This window comes from Ursus arctos, unplaced genomic scaffold (genome assembly GCF_023065955.2).
Source record: "Ursus arctos isolate Adak ecotype North America unplaced genomic scaffold, UrsArc2.0 scaffold_1, whole genome shotgun sequence".
In the NCBI taxonomy this organism is placed as follows: domain Eukaryota; kingdom Metazoa; phylum Chordata; class Mammalia; order Carnivora; family Ursidae; genus Ursus; species Ursus arctos.
Window position 1 is genome coordinate 22,540,529 of NW_026622763.1, and position 16,628 is coordinate 22,557,156.

At 35.9% G+C, this 16,628-nt stretch overlaps 1 protein-coding gene across 3 annotated transcripts in view; it reads left to right on the forward strand.

The window, feature by feature from the left end:
- The window catches only part of SPOPL (speckle type BTB/POZ protein like), a 68,626-nt gene that overhangs the window by 22,430 nt on the left and 29,568 nt on the right, over nucleotides 1–16,628 (forward strand). The window contains exon 1 of one of the 3 annotated variants that reach the window (XM_044388233.3): nucleotides 5,496–9,568. The exons of the other annotated variants lie outside the window; for them this stretch is intronic. The gene's annotated coding sequence lies outside the window, so the exon portion shown is untranslated. Of the gene's footprint in view, nucleotides 1–5,495; nucleotides 9,569–16,628 lie in introns of those variants that run through there. 3 annotated transcript variants of the gene reach the window in all.

Genomic DNA, 16,628 nt, shown 5'->3' on the forward strand with positions numbered 1-16,628 from the left:
AAAAAAAGGCTCTCTATCTTTCACATGAGTTTGGAAGAGGGTATGAATCTCCTTTGTTCTGGGTTTTTGTTTTGTTTTTTTAAGGACTTTTATTTATTTTTGCAAGAGAAAGAGAGAATGGGAGGGAGGGCATAGAGAGAGAAGCAGGCTCCCTGATGAGCAGGGATCCCGATGCAGGACTTGATCCCAGGACGCTGGCATCATGACCTGAGCCAAAGGCAGATGTTGAACCAACTGAGCCACCCAAGCACCCAATGTTCTGGGTTTTTTAAATCAGGCTTAAAAGAAACTTACCAAACTGACACACAATATGAAAGAGAAAATCATAAGCAGTCCTATATTGATTAAAATTGAATTTATTATTAAAAACACTCCCACAATGAAAATTTACACAGATGGCTTCACTGCATAAGCTCTTCCACAGAATAGGAGACAAAAATTTCACAGTATGTTTGACGTTAACTTTTCTACCAAAATCTGTCAAGCACATTCTAAGAAAGGAAGATAAGGAAAATATCTCATGAACATAGATGTAAGAACCCTAAATAAAAATAAACTAACAGCAAATCAAACCTAGCACTGCATAAAAAGTAGACAACTTCATGACCAGTGGGGTTTTACTTGAGGAATGCAAGGGTGATTAACATTAGAATCTATTAATGTAATTATCCTTTTAACAAAGAGGAAAAATAGATCACCTTGATAAGTGCAGAAAAGGCATTTGATAAAATTCAATACCCATTCAGAACAAAAACTCTTCACAACTAGGAATAAAAAAAGCTTCCTTAATTTTACAAGCGTCTTTAAAACATACACCTACAGCACTACAGTAAGAGTTCCCACTGAGATGAGATAAAGGACCACTATCAGTGCTTTCATTCAACACTACTGGAATTCTAGCCTTAAGGCAAGAAAAATAAAAGGTATAAGAATTGCAAAAGAAAAGAAAATGATCATCATTCCTAGATAACATGATTGTATACAAAGTAATGAAATTAACAGGCAATTTTGTCCGTGCTGCAGCACACAAGGTCAACATACAAAATCCATTTAATTTCTATAGGTTAGCAACAAATAATAAGAAAATAAAAATGTTAAAAGATGCCATTTATAGCATAATTTAAAAACCCACTTGTAGAAATAAATCTAAGAATGCTCACAATCTCTACACAGAAAACTACAAAATGCTATGAGAGAGTAAAGATAAGGTTCATACTATGAATGATTTCAGTGACCTGAAATTTGTTTTTAAGGTTTTCTTTATCATGCAATAATATGGTTGGTTTTGGTAAATGTTTTCTGTGCAGTTGAGACGAATTTTTATTCTTTTGCTGTTGGGTGTCGTGTTCTCTCTCTGTATATGTATGTATATATGTCAGGATCTTAAGATTGAGCTGCATCGGTTCTCTGCTCAGGGCAGAGTCAGCTTGGAATTCTTTTCCTCTTCCTCGCTCCCCCTCTGCCCCTCCGCTCATGCAGGTGCATGCGCTTTCTCTCTCTCTCAAGTCTTTTTTTAAAAAAAGAATTACATTCTTGTGATTGACCCTTTTCCTCTTTTTCTTTCTTTCCTTTTTATTTTTCCTAGTGCTTCTTCCTTTAAAGTCTGTTTTGTCTGATCCTGGTGTAGCTGTACCTGCTTTGTTTTGGATAGGATTTGTAAGGTACACATATTCCCATCCTTTTAAAGTTTAAACCTTTCTTACCCTTACATTTATGTCTTCTGCAAACAGCAAATAGTGGCATTTTTTCTTTCCTCACATAGCTTCCCATCATGTTTACACCATATTAAGCCCCATATTAAACAGCATTTAAATGTAAATGCTTTGTTATTATTGATTAGAACAACAATGTTAAATTAAAAAAAGAAATTAACATTGGTATAATATACTGTAAACTAACTGTGGACTTGAATCAGATTTTTGCCAGTATTCCCACTACTTAGAATGGTCTTTTTACCATTCCAAGATCTGACATTGCACTTAACAGCTACCTCTTTGAGTATATTTATTTAATCAGTCTGGTAATTGGCATCGGTAACATTTATATATAAATGTAGTTATTTATATCATTATCTACCATCTTACTATTTCATTTTTATATTTTTTCCTTTTTTTTGTTTATCATATATTTTTTAAAGATTTATTTATTTATTTTTAGAGAGAGCACGTGCGTACTACTCACAAGTTGGAGGGGCAGAGGGAGAGGGAGAGAGAATCTCAAGCAGACTCAATGCTGAGCACAGAGCGGGATGAGGGAGGGCAGGGCTCAACTCTGGACTCCCATCTCATGACCCTGAGATCACAACCTGAGCCGAAACCAAGAGTCTGAAATGTAACCCACTATGCCCACCCAGGTGCCCTTGTTTATCATATTTTTAGTTAAGCTATCTCACTTCTCTTTTAGTGGTTACCCTATGCTTCATTGACTGATTACAGTTAATACCAGTACTATGCTTACCATTCCCCCAAGAATGCTAGAGCCTTAGGACACTTTTTATTCCATTTATCCTCAAGTCTTTTACGTTATTGTTGTTTTGCATTTCATTTATACATATATTTACATCCTAAAGACATTACAGTTATTGTTTTATTGACCAGTTTTGGAAAATTCTCAGTTATTTTTCAAATATTGCAGATGCACTCACACATATGTTAGATGTTCACTGTGTCTCACGTTTGTCCTAGCTCTTTTTGTATTTTCCATAATTTGTGTGTTTGTGTTTCAGTGCAAGTATCTTTTATTGTTAATTTAAAAAGTTTTCTAGTCCTATTTTTTGCTGTTTAGTCTGCTGTTAAACTTACATATTAAATTGTTAATTTCAGTTATTTTCCAGTTGTAGAATTTCCACTTGACTATTTCTTAAAGAATTACATAAAACTCTATTTTCATCTACACTCTCCATCTTTCAGCCTACTTTTCCACACCTTCCAAATGAGAACCTGATGCTCTTACTCAGGTCCCTTTCTCTGGCAGATCCTGAACTCTAGTCCTTACGTCCTCAGCAGTATGAAATTTCTGAAATTTGTTACGCTTTTTGGAGGCTTTTTTCTTGGCTTCCTGCTCCATGTAAGGTAAGCATTTGGCAGAAATCTTAAAGGGCACTTTTCATCAGGGTCTTATTAACCTCTCAAGTATCCTATTTTTATCTCCTACCCCAGGAGGGGAACAAAATCTTTATTTCTGTCCCTTAGCTTAGCAGCAGTCCCTGGCCTGGACAAAGCCTGGATTCTCACTCTGGATTTTAGCTGGGCTGAGCAGCAGATACTGATAGAGAAAAATGTAGCTAGAATCTATCAGCTTACCTTTCGATTATTTGCTCTCTCTGGAATTTTGGGATCCCCTGTCCTGATGGCTTGAACAGCTCTAGATGCCTTTAAACAGATATTTTATATTTATTTCAAGTTTTCTACTTAACAGCAGAACTTAAGTTGCCTGCCAAGTATTCCATTATGCTCAAAACGGAAGACCCTGTGATAGCCTTTAAGTACTTTTTATATACATTAATTATTTGTTTTGGTTATTACCAACCTTACCACCACTTATCCTCAAATGTCACTTGTGAAGTTTTCATTATTATATGTGTATTCTAGTATTCAGTTTGTGCAGAGCGTAAGCATGCCCACACCCACCCACACACAATTTCATTTTATTCACTTACAAACCAAGCGAAATGAGAAAGGAAACAGAGGAATTTAAGAATTCCTTTAATAGAGAAAGGAAAGGCCTAGTGTCTGTAAGATTACAGAATCCGTGACAAAACAAACAATGATACAAGCTGGTCTCACGGTAGAACACTTGCTGCTAAAATCTGTGCTGTAGTTTGTGGTCTTCCTATCATTTTTTGCTTCCTGCAGAATCCACCTCAGGGACTATCTTCAGGATATCCTTGTCCTGAAAATATTCATGATTACTGTGTACATTCCTCTGTCACATTATCATATTGAAAGTATCCATGTATCTGTCTCTCCTACAATGTTATAATCTTCTCCAGAGTAGAGACTATATGTTATTTATCTTTGTAGCTAAAGGTCCATTAGAGTGCATGATATATCTAAGCATATAATAAATACTGCTTGTACTCCCATGAAGTCATCATATGCTTAATTCAGAGATTTTTAAGAAATTTATAATACACATATTATTTTATCATTTTAATAAACATTTATTAATCTAGTTATTCTTGATAAGTCTTAGCAAAATTGTTGAACATGATATTAAGTTACATATTAACTCATCTCCTTTCATTTCGTAATCATAGTCATCATGTATGTAAAATTGCTTTGGTAATTTCAGGCTATTTTCAGTTACAACTTCATGATGCAGTTCAGAAGACTTTTAGCATGAATATGGTAGTATTTCACAGTAGAATGATTTACATTTTGTGAGTTGAATTAATAAAAAGGCTAGATAATATCACAAAAGTGGCATCTCATTAACATACTAGTCACATTGTATAACTGGATAGAATTTTGATAATCTTCAGACAGTATGATTTAAAAAAAGAAAACAACAACTCTACTTTGCTTTTAAATTCATATATTTCATTGGTGGAAACTTGATAGCTAACACACTTGGAATACTGACCCAATTGAAGACAAGTGTTAAAAAGCTTTAGTAGTTTATCTTTTAAGAGTCATTAAAATGATCTGTTTAGTACTTTATTACCTAATAGCTAATTTCGATTCTGCAGTTACAGAAGAAACTTTATAATCACTTCCTTTTTAATCACAAAAGAAGTATGTATATGTGGGTATAGGACATGTATTGCATATACTTTTTTTTTAATGAGGTAAAATTCAGATATTAGAGTTCACCATTTTAACGTTTTGAAGTGTATAGTTCAGTAGTGTTTGTTTAGTACATTCGTGATGTTGTGCAGCCTGCACCACTCTCTGGTTCTAGGACTTTTTTATTACTTCAGAACCTCATACCCTTTGAACACTCAACTCCCCACTTCCCGCTCCCTCCAGTCCCCAGCAACCACTACTCTACTTTCTGTCTGTATATACCTTCCTGTTCTGGATTATTTCATACAAATGAAATCATACAACATATGGCCTTTTGTGTCTGGCTTTTTTCACTTAGCATGGTATTTTGTGGTTCATCCATGTTGTAACGTATATCAGTTCTTCATTACTTTTTATGAAAATGAAATGAATAATATTTCATTTTTTAGATAGACCACATTTTATTTACCCACTCATCTGTTGATGGTCATTTGGATTGTCGACCTGTGGATTGATTTTTAGCCGGTAATGTTTGGCTATTGTGAATAGTGCTGCTGTGAATATTCATGTACGGGTTTTATTTCAACACCTGTTTTTGATTAGTTTGGATATATACTTAGGACTGAAATTGCTGGGTCATAGGGTAATTCTGTGTTTAACTTTGAGGAAGTGCCAAACTGTTCTACACAGTAGCTGAACCATTTTACATTTCTACCAGCAATATACAAGTTTTCCAATTCCTCTACACCTGGCCACACACTGGTACTTTTCCTTTTTTTTTTTTTTTTTTTTTAAATTATAGCCATTGTAGTAACTATTATTTTTGGGTTTCATCATGTTTACTATGCTGTGTCTTTGGATCTCTGCATTTATCCTACTTAGAGTTAGTTGAGCTTCCTAAATGTGCATATATTGTTGTTTTCAATAAATTTGGGGGGTTTTCAGTCATTATTTCTTCAAATATTTTTTCTCCTTTTTGTCTCTTCTCTCCTTTTTATGTCAAATGCTTAATAGTGTCCTACATTTCACCAAGTCTCTGTTCATCTTTCTTCATTCTTTTATCTCTAGATTGTATAATCTCATTGGTTACTCAGCAAGTTTCATAATTCTTCTCCGAGTTCATATCTGCTGTGTATGAACTTAGCCCCCTTTGTAAAATTTTAGTTTTAGTTATAGTACTTTGCAACTCCAGAATTCCCTTTTTGTGTATATGTAACTTCTGACTCTTTATTGATGTTCTCTAGTTATTTAATCAGTTTCCTTTAGTTCTTTAGACATATTTACGGTGACTACTTTGAAGATTTTGTCTGTTAAATTCAGCATCTTCTTGCAATCACAGTTTCTGTTATCTCTTTTTTTTCCTGTTATGTGAGCTGTACTTTCTTATTTCTTAGCATGCCTCATAATTTTTGTTAAAAACTGGACTTTTTATAATAATGTAGAAATTCTTGGAGCTGGTTTTTCCCTTCTAGTGCGTGTTGTATCTTGCTTGTTCATTTAGTGACTGGCTGGGTTATTTTAGTGGAGTCTACATTCCTGTTCTTCTATCCCCTCATCCCCTTACACACACACACACACACACACACACACACACACACACACACAGTGTTAACCTTCGGATGTTTCTCCTGAAGGGGCATAAATTTGAGTTTTCCTACAATTACTTTGGGGTGACAGTAGTTTGGGCAGGGCTCTTTTAGACTGTCTCTTCCTGACTACGTGTAACTGTTAAGGTCCCCTAATCTAGTTCTGATTACACTCTTCTTCTCAACAGTACCCTCAGGCATTAATTGCTGTACAGATTAAGCTAATCAAATTTGAGTTCCTTTGGAGGGATAGTTTCTTAAATCAGTGCTTGAGGTTTGTTCTGACTCCAGGCAAGTTACTTCTACCTATCTCTCTTTTTTGTTCTCTCTGGCAAACCAGCCAGCCAACCAACCTTGGGTTTAGTCTTTATGTCCAGTTATTTCTCCAGTCTCCCCTCAGTTCCCTTTCACAAGGGCCTCTACTGTTTTTCAGAGCACCTTTGTCCATTCCCTTGCAAATGAAGTCAGTATTTCTCAGTTCCGGAAGAGATGTAGAGCTATATGTTTTACGGCTCCCTTCATCCCAAAGGCAATATCACCATATCAGGTCTTGAGTACGTAGTGGGGACAGTAATGCATTTCTCTCCCAGTGATGTCTCTCCTCTAGGATCTGAGCAGTTGGTGGAATGGAGGGAAGGGAGGGGAATGGTACACTCATGTCTACTTGGGTTGGCTCTTCTCATGTGGAATCTTCACGTTAGAAGCTGGAACAATAGCAGTCAGTGCCCCAGCAGCATTATGCAAAAGTTAAAGCCATCCCATCAGTGTGGGTTGTATGGAAGAAGAGAGCTTCCCCCTACACACACACATACTTCTTGGCCGCATTTACCTAGTACCTTACCTTCAGGAATAGGTAGCTGGAGGCAAGATGAGAAGTGTTGATATCCTGACCTTCGCAATAAGATAGACCCCTGAGCCCACTGGGGAAAGAGGGAGCCCTGTGCTCTTGGCTGTACCAGTCTGGAGTGGAGTCTCCACCTTCCTGAGCTAGGGCAAAGGGGCCAGGCAGATCCTGGTACAAACATCATAGACTCTCACTTTTCTTACAGTCCCTAGTAGATTTTCTTGAGCACATCGTTCTTCATTTGCCCTTTATCCCCAGGACCATTTCCAGGGACTACAACAAATGTTTGTACTTTCATAATTTTCGCTGTGAAGCAAATCTGTGAAGTTCCTTAAGCTGTCATGCTTCAAAGTTTTTTGTTTTTGTTTTGGGTTTTTGTTGTTTGTTTTTTTAATGATTCAGTCTCTTTACTGATTAATAGGTTTGTTCTGATTTTCTGTTTGTTTTTGAGTCAGTCTTCATTTGTATTTTTTTTTTTTTAGAAATGTGTCAGTTTCCTCTAGGTTATCTAATTTGTTGGTGTACAATTAATCCATAGTATTCTCTTATCCTTTTCATTTCTGACAGATTGGTAGTAATGTCCTCTCTTTTGTTTCTGATTTTAGTCATTTGAGTCATCTTTCTTTTTTTCTCTTGGTTTAGATAAATGTTTGTCAGTTTTGTTGATTTTTTTCAAAGAACCAGCTTCTGTTTTACTCTTTTTATTGTTTTTCTGTTCTCTATTTCATTTTTCTTCCCTCTAATTTTTGATATTTCCTCCATTTTATAAGCTTTCGCTTGATGTTTTCTTCTCTTTCTAGATCCTCAAGTTATAAAATTAGATTATTCAGATTTTTTCCTTTTTTGTAGGTGTTTAAAGCTATACATTTCCCTCTGAATGCATCCTTCATTGTATCCTATAAATTTTGGTATGTTGTATTCTCATTTTCCTTTGTCTGAAAGAAAATGCTCTTTTCTAATGTTTCTTGTGATATTTCTTTTTTTGCCTATTGGTTGTTTAAGAACGTGTTCTTTAATTGCTGCATATTTGTGAATTTTTCAGTTTTCCTCTTACTGATTTCTAGTTTCATTCCATTGGCATTAGAAAAGATACTTTGTATGATTTTAGTATTGTAAAATTTATTAGAGCCTTATTTTATGTTCTAGCATATGGTATAAATGGAGACTGTACCATGTGTACTTGAAAAGAACGTATATTCTGCTCTTGATAGGTGGATGTCTGTTTTTGTACTGATGTTCTTCCTGGTTGTTCTGTGCATTATTGGAAGTCAGTTATTGATGTCTTCAACTATTCAGAATTGTGTATTTCTCCCATTCTATTGGTTTTTGCTTAATATAGTTTGGAGCCTGTTGTTTGGTACATATATGTTTATAGTTGTTTTGTCTTAATCCTTTTAGCAATATGTAATGTTCTTCTCTGTGTCTTGTAACAGTTTTGACTGATGTCTGTCTGTTCTGGTTATTTATATGAAGTATCTTTTTCCATCTTTTCAATTTAGCTTATTTTTTACTTCCATAAATACATGGAAATCACTTCTAGCCTTGTAGCCAGTGCTCTCTGTTAGGACATTCCTTAGGCAGGCTATTTAGAACTCTGCCTTAGTCTTCACTTTCTACATGGTACCCGAAGATCAGTCAGAGTTGATAGCATAGGGTGTTGTCTCGTATTTGGCAAGCATGTATTTGGCTCCAGGTGTGGACATGGCCTTCTAGCTTCCTCAGTGTACACAGGAACTTTTCCTTCTTTCTTTTCCTTTCCTTTCCTTTCCTCTCCTCTCCTGTCCTCCCCTCCCCTCCCCTCCCTTTCCCTTCTCTCCCCTCTTCTCTCCTCTCCTCTCCTCTCCTTTCCTTTCCTTCCTTTCATTTATTGTAGAGAGAGAGACAGCATGAGCAGGAGGGGCAGAGGGATAGGGAGAGAATCTCAAGCAGACTGCACTGAGCATGGAGCCCAGTGTGGGGCTCAGTCTCAATGACCATGAGATTGCTACCTGAGCCAAAACCAAGAGTCGGACGACATTTACCTGACTGGCCCACCTAGGCACCACATGTGGGAACTTTTCAAAGCCCTTTGCCCCCAAGTATCTTAGCCTTTTTCTTCCCAGGCTTTCCTATCTGGGTATTGCTTGTTAACAACCCTTGTTCCACACAGCTGCAGCTAATACATTTGCCTTTAAATGCTTTTGACAAACGGTGCCACCCAGAATACTGCTTCTACCATATGGAAGCTCCCAGGCATGGGAAACAAAGGCAGGCTCTTCAGCTGATCCTTCAGGGAGTTACAGACGAGGGAAAGCGCACAACCACAATTGTTTTAGAATAAGTCTGTATAGCTCCCTCTGGTACCAGCAACCTGCACCAGAAATGTGGGCTGATGTCTTCATGTCTGCTGCTGAACTGGGGAAGGGGCCATGGTAAGTACGTATGTTAGAACGTACTCCCTGAAATTTTAAGAGCTGCAGTTCTTCAATCATTCCCCTGATTATAAGTTTTCATTTGATTCCAGAGTTCCAAAAAAGTTTTCCCAGCTTATTCATTGCTTTTGTGAAGGGATGAGTTTCGGAGTTCCCCACTTTGCCATTTTTGGTGACATCTATGTACATATACTCTATTATATCATCTGTAAACTTGTATCTGTATAGTTTAGAGATTCATAAGTGGATAAGAAGAATGTGAAGAAATTCATCGGTATGCTGACAAATTCAGGATACAGATAACTTCTCATAGGGAGAGATTTGATGGTGGGAGGGCACACAAAGATAGTGGGAGGATGGTTGACATTTTCTGAATATTTGAAATTCTTTATAATTTATAGAGTTATGTGTATGTCTGTGACATATATATTTGAACACTAATTTGGCACTCAAACATTTTGTTAAGGTAGAAAATTACATGTGTTTATTTCAATAGCAAGAGTCTTGTTTTCCTTTAATAAGTAAAAGGAAAGTACTTAAAATTTTAAAGGCGTATGTAGAATATGAAAGAAACCTTATTTGTTAATATGTGTTGATTGATTATCTTGTATTCTCTAAATCTTATTTTAGCGTTGCTCTCTCTTTCTGCAGGCTTTTCTGTAAGAATAAGATTAGGAAGTCAATGTCCAGGGTGTAGTTGATAGTCTACTGTTCTTTTTTTTGAAGACAGAAAAAAAATAGAATACTGGAAACAGCACTGAAATGGACTTTGGGAGTTCTTTTTCTTTCTTCCAATATTTATCTAACAGTATAAACTTGGACAGTTTATTTCTCTAGTCCATCTCTCTCTTCTTGGTCCTCATCTACAAAATGAGAGTTGGACCAGATATAGGTATGGGTTGTAATATCAGAAGGGGCAGCTGATTTCATGGAAAGAGTATATATAGACTTTGGAGCCCGTTAAATTTGTGTTCAACCATTTTCTGGTTATCTGCAGTCTAAAGTAAGCTTTCTAACCTGTCTGATCATTTTCTTGTGGTTAAGATGGGATTACTACAACACATCTCATAGATTTGTTGAAGAATAAACAAGGTATGTAGTGTCTCATAAGTGCGCACCAGAATTCTTCATACCCCCATTCTATAACTACATCATTTGCAAGAGTAGTTGGAAAAAAACCAAAAATCTTTATAGCCTTTTATTTAGTTGGCTTTATATATGAATTATGTTGTGAGTTACACTTGAGGAGGGTAATAGCTCTTGTGGAGGCATTGAAGAACTTTCTGTTCTTTTCTCTTCTGGTTTTTTAAACTTATGTATGTATTTTATTAATGTTAAATTAGTTGTTATGAAAATTTAAATATTAAAGATTAACATTTTCTTTGAACATCTCTTAATCTCGGCTGCTTAGTAATACGTGCACACACACACATTACATGTTTTCAGTGGGTTCATATGGTATGCAAATAACTATTTTCTACTTTTAAAAATAATGACTTAAATTTCTTTATTAATCAAAACAAAAATTAGAAAATCTCACCACCCAGATATAGCCTCTGTTAATATTTAGGTGCATATCTTATCAGACTTGACACTGCAGTGCCAAAGTGCAGCTCAGTGCATCTGTGTGCCAGTCTGGCTTTTTTTCATGTATCTATGCTTATATTAACGCTATATGCTATTTATATTTATATAAGTGAGATCCTTTTAGGCATACTCTTTATGTATGTATATGTATAAATATAATATTATTAAGTGTATTAAAATTAAATTGGAATTATATAAAATTATATATATTATATATATCCACACACAACAGATCTTGAATACTTCCCCTGTCATTAAGAAGATTTAATGTTCTTAGTGGTTGCGTAGTTCTACATGTATATCCCAAAAACATACTGTATTTATATTTATGTTTTTCCACAGTTGTAATACTTTTCCCAGGATAAATATCTAGGCTGTATCTGGTAAAGAATTCTTCTGATACTGATTGTAAAATTGCTTAACAGGAAAGGCTTACCGGGGACACCTGGGTGGCTCAGTTCTTGAAGCTGCTGCCTTTGGCTCAGGTCATGATCCTGGGGTCCTGGGATCAAGCCCTGGCATCAGGCATCTGCTCAGCAGGAAGCCTGCTTCTCCCTCTCCCTCTGCCCCTCCCCCAGCTTGTGCGCTCTCCTCGCTTACTCTCTCTCTCATAAATAAATAAAGTCTTTAACAAAAAAAAAAAAAAAAAAGACTTACCAGTAATATCTGCCTCTCTGCAGTTTTGTTGGCTGTAGAGATTAACGATTTAAAATAAACTTTGATAATAGGTAATAATAGGTAAAAAATTGTATGTGTTCTTTCTGTATTTCATTGATTACAAATGAGATTAAATTTTTTCTTTTCATGTGAATTGCTTGTATATCTCACTAATTTTCTGAATGTTTTTTGAAATCATTCTTAGTTGCCAAAAATGATGTAAATTGTTCCCATGGCCATCAAATAATGCTGTAGGTATTCTCATACTTATAATAAAATTAGTAGCTTTTTTATTAGCATTATTTCCTTCCCTTTTGCCAGGAATTCCACCATAAAAAATGAGAAGGGAGATTATTAAAACAACTTTATAATTTATATTCCCACTAGAAATGTGTGAGAGTGCCTATTTTTATATTGTCACAGTCTTTTGGATCGTTGTTGCCAGTCTGATAGGTTAAAAAATGGCTTCTTAATTTTCTTTTAATTTGTATTTCTCCAGTAATGAGTAAAGTTCTTTTTCTGTGAATTATTTGTGTTACTTTTTCTAATTTTCAGGAATTTCTTACATACTGGGGAAATTAACCCCTCATGTGATGTAATGCAGTGCAGATACTTTTCTTGGTTTCTGTTTTTGAAATTGTTCATGATGGTGTATTGTTTGCTTTAGAGCCAATGGCAAAGTATTAACTGGGATAGGGCCCTTTCACATATTTTTAACAGGTAAATCTGATAATCTTTACTCTTTTATTACATTTATTAATTGAATTTTCTTAAGAGAAATATCCAATCCATATTTCTGTTCATGTTTCCACTCCCAGCCCAGTAGACAGCTGTAGTAGTTTTATCAGTGTGGACCTAGCCAGGGAAACAGCAGCTTTGCTGCCAGATCAGGTGGATTTGATTTGGGACTAGGGGGTGGGGAACCTGTGGTTTTGTCAGCTAAAAGTAGCAAACTCAGTGGAAGGAAAGGGAACGGTCTGCAGGTTTGCTAAGTAACAAGGCAAAAATAATAGTAATAATAATAATAATAATCTGGGCAGGGACATCAGAGGCCACACAGTATGGTGGCAACAGATACTGCTGTTAAGTCCAGGCAAGTTATGAGAAGGAAGACAAACAATCCATAGAAAAACAAATCAGAGTCCAGAGTTACTACAATATATTAATCAATGTCCAGCTTTCAACCAAAAATTATGAGACATGCAAAGAAACAGGAAACTGTAACACGTATTCAGGGAAAAAAGTAGAAGCCAGACATAAAACTGCATATGATGTGATTCTATTTAAATGAAACATCTAGGTAAGGTATAACTGTGGAAAGCAGATTAGTGGCTGCCTGAATTTGGGGGTGCAAAGGACCTTTTGGGATCATAGGAGAATTATAGTACTGTGTTGTATTGGTGAGTGCCCAACTGTAAAAATTCACTAAGAACCAGTCATCTATAATGAGTGAATTTTGCGATAATGTAAATTATACCTTAATAAAGCTGGTAAATGTGTAGGGAGAACTAATATCTTTGAAATGACAGTGTTCTACGAGTGATCTTAACTTACTGCTGTGACTGCCTGTTCGATGTTCTGTTTCCAAATAAAAGTAAATAACCATTTGTGGTTTATAAAAGCAGTTGAAGGTAACAACTTGGGGGTATTTAAGAGCAGTACCTAATTTTTATGCAGAAATGAGTAATTCTTGTTAAAGTGACAGTGGACAGTGCTCTTAAATTACATACTCACTTTTCTCTGAGGCATGCTGTCCGCCATCCTTCGTCTCTATTCTTGCTTGTTTGTTCAGGAACATCCACTTGTCTTCACCTCTCCTTTAATGGTGTTGGTTTTTTTTTTTTTTTTAGATTTTTATTTATTTATTTATTTATTTGACAGACAGAGACAGCCAGCAAGAGAGGGAGCACAGGCAGGGAGAGTGGGAGAGGAAGAAGCAGGCTCCCAGTGGAGGAGCCTGATGTGGGATTCGATCCCAGAACACCGGGATCACGCCCTGAGCCGAAGGCAGACGCTTAACGACTGCACCACCCAGGCGCCCCAGAATGCTGTTGTGATTTTTAAGTACTCCTGATAGAATATTCCCAGTGTTATTATTCTGACTTTCTTGGTGATTCTCACGTGTTGCTGTGCTTCAGGTACATCATATGATAGGAACCCTTGTATGTGAGGAATATAAGTACATTTGGGTGAACATATTAGTGTAGTTGTCATACTTGAAAGGGGAAATGACATAAACCATTAACAGGGTTAATTTTAAAGTTGTTCCATTTGAAGTATTTTCATTATTGCATACATCACTTTAATGAAGTTGCATCCCCCGTCCTCCCCAAAATTACTCTTCTGTCTCCGTCTTCCCCATCTGAGTATATGGTATTGCCATCCTCCCAGTTGCACCAATCCCAAACTAGAACCTATCCTTGATTTCTCAAAGATTTCATTTATTTATTTGAGAGAGATCGAGCACAAGCAGGGAGAGCAGCAGAGGGAGAAGGAGGGGGAGAGGCAGGTTGCCTGCTGAGCAGGGAGCCCGACTCAGGGCTCATCCCAGGACACCAGGATCATGACCTGACCCAAAGGCAGACACTTAACCGACTGAGCCTCCCAGGCACCCCCTCCTTCCTTAAATTTTATTCCATTACAAATTTTGTGGGTTTTTATTTTTTTTTAATTTTTTGAAAATTCCGTTGATTTTTAATATTTCTTTCAATTCATAGAACCACATTTCTCACCTCCCCTGTTAACACTATATTAGTGTGTTGCCACTGTCTCTTGCCATACAACTCTTGATACCTCCCCAGTTTGTTTTCTTGCTTTTATTCAGATTATTTCCTGAAAAGTTGTAATCTTGATCTTACTGCTATCTGAATTACACTGTTAGTCTCCTACTAAAAAATCCATCAGTGACATCAACCACATTGGACTCCTTTCTTTTCCTTAAATTTTCTCAGATTCTTTCCTGCCATAGGGCCTTGGCACTAGCTGTTCTTTCTCCTTTCTTACACACACTTTTCCTTGACTTGTCTTTGCTGTTTTTATCTTTTAGTTCTCAACTCAAATATTAACTCTTCAGAGCAGCAATCTTAACTGATTTTCTCAATTCCTAATTGAAGAATTTTTAGCTATTGCATAAAAATTACTTTTCCTGTTTCTCTTTTCTTTTAATTTCATTTACTATCATTTATTGTCTTATTTAGTAATTTATTTAGTCTTATGTTTTTCCCCCCAACACGTTTCCTGTGTTTGAATGAATTCATTTCCAGTGGTTCAGTGAATTATAATTTGTCAGGTTTTTTTCCCTTTAAACTGAACCTTAAATCATTTAAGTTTAGGTGGTTTTTTTTCACCACAAACCCAGCTTTTGATTTGAGTTAACTATTTCTTGATCTAAGGATCAAATGAATGTCACCCCTTCATTTATAGATATCTACTGATTTTGCGCCTTAAGAATAACTATTATTTCATAATTTTATTTAATGTTTTATTCATTTGACCTATTTTGTCACAGGGCTCTAAGAACTTTTCTTGACATGTCTGTACAGTTTTAAAACATCATAGATTTGTCGTACATGTTCAGAGATATAAATATAAAAACCATCATGGTGGAAGTTTTTATCTCTGTTTCTGCTTTTGATTCATCTGTCTTTGGCTGGAAAATAACTTGTGTGAATTCATCCCTTCACCAAATAGCTCTGGAGGTGGTTTACATATTTTACACATCTGGAAATGAATTTTTGCTGCTTTAAACATGAATAAAAACATGATAGAGTGTAGAATCCTTGTGCCACAGCTCTTTTTCCCTTAGAACTCTATAGTAATTATCCTGTTACCCTCAGGCATTTAAAAATGAGGAGAAAAACAAGGCCATCTTGATTTTTGTTCCTTTAAAGGAACACATGTATACTTGTAGCATCTTTTTTCTCATTTTGAATTTCACAGAAATATATCTCAGTGGTAGTTTTGTATTTTTATTGGTTATTTCTGGTACAGATTTTTAATGTGCTTCATTTGGAATTTTAAATTTTTTCAGACCTTTTGTAGGTCTTTTTGTTTCCGTGCATCTTTCTGATAGCTTTCTTCCACCTTTGTTTTCTTGCTTCATACTATAGTTTCATTGTTTGTAGACACAGAACAAATATTTTCTTATGAATTTTGGATGATGTGCCTATGTTTGAATGTGATTTTGAAACACCCCACCCACCCCTGCAAACTACACTATTTATGTCCTCTTGGGTTTCGCTTTTCTTTTATAGACTTTACAAATTGCAAAGTATCATCCTTTAGTTACTAATGTCCTAGTGAGATTATGCTGAATTAATTGTGTCCACATGGATGTAGTATATGAGAACAGCTAACTAGGAGGAAATTTTATGATAAGGACATATCTGGTAGGGGGCACTCTAATAGAAACAAAATCTTCAACAGAGACCTGTTTATCTGAGATAGAGGTAGACTTCTGTGAAAATCTATGTAATTATTCATATAAAATACTGGTTGTTAGTTGCCACCCTTTGTTTTGACCAAAACTTTGGCAGATAAGTGACTAATATTTATAGTTTTCAGGACTGTTCTAACTTTGCAACCCTTTGGATTTTTGTGAATATATCAGAAGATAAAGGTGAATCGGATATTAGTTGACCTGGAATAACATGGATTTAAACTGTGCAGGTCCACTTACGTGCAGATTTTTTTTCAAATATAGTACAGTAAATGTATTTTCTCTATGGGTGGCTCATTTGGTTAAGTGGCTGCCTTCGGCTCATGTCATGATCCCAGGGTCCTGAAATCTGAGCCCCACATTGGGCTCCCTGCTCAG